General features: G+C 47.5%; 1 pseudogene; it reads left to right on the forward strand.

Annotated features, from left to right (window-relative positions):
• Positions 1–473: 473 nt before the first annotated feature.
• LOC105554622 lies at positions 474–1,073 on the forward strand (annotated as a pseudogene).
• The last annotated feature ends 3,491 nt before the right edge of the window (positions 1,074–4,564 follow it).

Below are 4,564 nucleotides of genomic sequence, written 5' to 3' on the forward strand. Positions count from 1 at the left end.
GCAACTAGGAACTAGAACATCCCTGCCAAGGACTGAGGCTTCTAATAATTTAATCCCTGATTTGATTAAGGTGATCCACTCTTTGCTTAGTTTTGGAAAGGTCCAACAGTGAAACAAGAAACAAGTGTGATAAAGAGAAAACGAACGGCAAAACATTAAACTTAAACTCGGCCATGTGAATAATTATATTAAATAAAAATGAACCAAACAACACTGTAATTAAAAGGCAGAGATTGTCAAACTAGATTTTAAAAGGCAAGATCCAATTATATGCTGTCTATAAGACATGCATTTTAAACACAAGAGCACAGATCATTTGAAAGCAAAAGGATAGAAAAGATTTTACGAAAAAATAAGCATAAGAGAACTGTTGTGTTTCTATTAAGACCAAAGTAGGGAGCGGAACCAATGCCTGGCTGGGGGAGCCGCCACTGAGGTGTCCCTGGGCAGCATCCTTCCACCCACTCGCAAGCATGGGGAACATCTTCACCAACTTCTTAAAGGGCTTTTTTTGGCGCAAAAGAAGTGCCCATCATCACGTTGGGCCTGGATGCTGCAAGGAAGACGTCAATCCTGTACAAGCTGAAGTTGGGCAAGATTATGACCACCATCCCCACCTTAGACTTCAGCGTGGAGAACACGGAGTACGAGAACATCAGCTTTATCCTGTGGGATGTGGGTGGCCAGGACAAGGCCACCACCACTACTTCCAGCACACACAAGGCCTGATCCTCGTGGTGGACTGCAATGACAGAGAGCTCATGGACGAGGTCCAGGAGGGGCTCGTGAGGATGCTAGTGGGGTCAGTCTTGGGATGCTGTCCTCCAGGTGTTCACCAACAAGCGGGGCCTCCCCAACACCAGGAACGCAGCCGAGATCACAGACACGTTGGGGCTCACTCCCTATACCACAGGAACGGGTACATTCAGGCCACCCGCACCCTCAGTGGTGACAGGCTCTATGAAGGACCGGATTGCCGTCCCAGCAGCTCCCAAACCGGAAGTGAACATGAACCCCGGTCCTCTCATTCCTCCCCTTGCCTTCCACTTTACTCCCATGTAGCAAATGTGTAGTTCATGGTGTGAGTGCCAGAAGCCGCCTCCGTGGTTCAGTCACCATATGCATCTCACTGTGCTGTAAATGTGGAAGACATAGACTTTGGCCAGTCTTTTTATTTTATGTAAATAGTTTTTATTTCCAATGCAGCAGTTTCTGGTACTCCTATGCAATATTACTCAGTTTTTTTTTTTTTTTTTTTTTTAATGGTAAAAAGTAAAATCAACTCACTGTTCAGAGCTGGGGAGGGATGTAGGCCCACGGGCATCTGGCCTCCAGGAGTCACCGTGTAGGGAGAGCGGGATGCGCCCCTGGCTTTTGAGATGTGTTGAGATCCATTTTGGTGGTTGTTTATTTTTGTTTTGTTTTGTTTTGTTTTTTTGGAGATGGAATCTTACTCTGTTGCCAGGCTGGAGTGTAGTGGTGCAATCTCAGTTCACTGCAACCTCTGCCTCCCGGGTTCAAGTGGTTCTCCTGCCTCAGCCTTCTCAGTAGCTGGGACTATAGGCATGAGCCACCACACCTGGCTAATTTTTGTATTTTTAGTAGAGATGGGGTTTTCCCATGTTGGCCAGGATGGTCTCAATCTCTTGACCTCGTGATCCACCCTCCTCGGCCTCCCAAAGTGATGGGATTACAGGTGTGAGCCATCGCGCCTGGCCAGGTGGTTGGTTCTTAACCAGAACTCAGTGCATTTTAAAAAACAGCTAAAAATCCAAGCCAAGAAAACTTGACCACATGGAAAGGAGAGAGACCTGCCTAGCCTAGGTTTGTAGTTGTGGCCTGGATGTGGGTTGCCAGCTCAGTCGTTCCCCTCAGGAATGTGAGGCAGTAGAGTGGCAGCCCACAGTTCTGCATGGCCACAATAGAGATCCCCACAACTTGCTTGTCCGTGGGTCGCCCTGTGTTCCACAGCCTTGTGCTTGTCCTGTGCTCCCAAGGTTACTAGGGGCCAGGCTTGGAGCTCATGGCCATCTTACTCTCCCCCACAGGCCGAGGCCCCCACCTGCCCACCTGCTGTGGCCAGCTCGGGGGATGCAGGGCCCCACTGGGCACAATGTAGCACTGCTTCAGAATAAGCCCCGAAAGGGAAACCTAACAGCTACCATAAAGGAAAAGCAGATTACCTCCAAAGGGGTACAATCAGTGCCATCAACTTCTAAAATAAATTATTAGAAAAACTTATTTTTCCTTCTTAAAAATTGGTTTCTCATTTCTAATCTTTAGCATAACCTTTACTTTTTGGTGCAATAACCAAAGGTAGGGTGGCACACTGCAGATTAAAAGACAAACCTGAATCTGATTTCCAGCTCACTATTTAATGTCTCTAGCCTTTATTTTCCCATCTATAAAATGGAGAAAATAATCCCCATGTAGTTGGTGGTGCTGTTAACATAACTGGTTATTGAACAAGCATGACGGTGCATTGTGCTCAAACACGCTTTAGTTTTTATGCTTATGTCCCTTGAAACTTTATTCCTGTGGTGGAGATGAGGATAGAGAGACCATATGGGGAAGCGAGTAGTGTCCCAGTGTCTGTGAATGACAAATGCACCAGCCTGTTCTGCTCAGACTTGGGCAGTTGACAGCCTTTAGGTTGCAAACACAGTCACAATCCAGCAATTTAAAAGTTCAGTTCTGGCCAGGCTCAGTGACTCCTGCCTCTAAATCCAGCACTTTGGGAGGCCAAAGCAGTCAGGTCACTTCATCCCAGGTGTTCAAGACCAGCCTGGGAAACACAGCGAGACCCTGTCTCTACAAAACGTAAGAAAAAATTAGCTGAGTGTGGTGGCACGCACCTGTCGTCCCAGCCACTCGGGAGGCTAAGGCAGTAGAACTGTTTGAATCTAGGAGGTCAAGGCTTCAGTGAGCCATGATTGAGCCACTGTACTCCAGCCTTAGTGACTGGGCAAGACCTGGTCACAAAATATATAAATATATAATAAAAGTAAATAAATGAATAAATAAAAGTCCAATTCCTTTTAATGACCCAAACTCTGAACCTTAGCTTTAAGCCTTCCCACCTCCAAGCTCAGGCCCGCTTTGGTGAATGGGCAGGGGGGAAGAGGAGGTCCTTCTTTCTTCTCTCTACTCTCACTGTTCATTGTTCTCTGACTGGGGCTGCTATTTAGGATCTGCCTGGTTAGGAGGAGAGCAGGGGAGGAGAGGTGGAAGTGTGGAAATAGGACAGTTCTTGCTTAGTGATAACCACATCCTCTGGCCCTAGCTGATGGGCAAGGCTACAGGGAAGACATTGCGAGGTCTAGGTGAGTCTCCCAAAGTACTCCTTACTCGACTTGAGGCAGGAAGGTAGCATCCCCACTCTCTCCAACAATCTTCTCTCCACCTATCATGACGTTAAACCAGGTAAGGGAGCCAACAGACAAAACAGATTCTTCTCCCTTGTCATTGTAAATCCTATGCAATATTACTCAGTTTTTTTTTTTTTTTTTTTAATGGTAAAAAGTAAAATCAACTCACTGTTCAGAGCTGGGGAGGGATGTAGGCCCACGGGCATCTGGCCTCCAGGAGTCACCGTGTAGGGAGAGCGGGATGCGCCCCTGGCTTTTGAGATGTGTTGAGATCCATTTTGGTGGTTGTTTATTTTTGTTTTGTTTTGTTTTGTTTTTTTGGAGATGGAATCTTACTCTGTTGCCAGGCTGGAGTGTAGTGGTGCAATCTCAGTTCACTGCAACCTCTGCCTCCCGGGTTCAAGTGGTTCTCCTGCCTCAGCCTTCTCAGTAGCTGGGACTATAGGCATGAGCCACCACACCTGGCTAATTTTTGTATTTTTAGTAGAGATGGGGTTTTCCCATGTTGGCCAGGATGGTCTCAATCTCTTGACCTCGTGATCCACCCTCCTCGGCCTCCCAAAGTGATGGGATTACAGGTGTGAGCCATCGCGCCTGGCCAGGTGGTTGGTTCTTAACCAGAACTCAGTGCATTTTAAAAAACAGCTAAAAATCCAAGCCAAGAAAACTTGACCACATGGAAAGGAGAGAGACCTGCCTAGCCTAGGTTTGTAGTTGTGGCCTGGATGTGGGTTGCCAGCTCAGTCGTTCCCCTCAGGAATGTGAGGCAGTAGAGTGGCAGCCCACAGTTCTGCATGGCCACAATAGAGATCCCCACAACTTGCTTGTCCGTGGGTCGCCCTGTGTTCCACAGCCTTGTGCTTGTCCTGTGCTCCCAAGGTTACTAGGGGCCAGGCTTGGAGCTCATGGCCATCTTACTCTCCCCCACAGGCCGAGGCCCCCACCTGCCCACCTGCCCACCTGCTGTGGCCAGCTCGGGGGATGCAGGGCCCCACTGGGCACAATGTAGCACTGCTTCAGAATAAGCCCCGAAAGGGAAACCTAACAGCTACCATAAAGGAAAAGCAGATTACCTCCAAAGGGGTACAATCAGTGCCATCAACTTCTAAAATAAATTATTAGAAAAACTTATTTTTCCTTCTTAAAAATTGGTTTCTCATTTCTAATCTTTAGCATAACCTTTACTTTTTGGTGCA

The sequence above is a fragment of the Mandrillus leucophaeus genome, unplaced genomic scaffold (assembly GCF_000951045.1).
Source record: "Mandrillus leucophaeus isolate KB7577 unplaced genomic scaffold, Mleu.le_1.0 Scaffold650, whole genome shotgun sequence".
Classification (NCBI taxonomy): Eukaryota; Metazoa; Chordata; class Mammalia; order Primates; family Cercopithecidae; genus Mandrillus; species Mandrillus leucophaeus.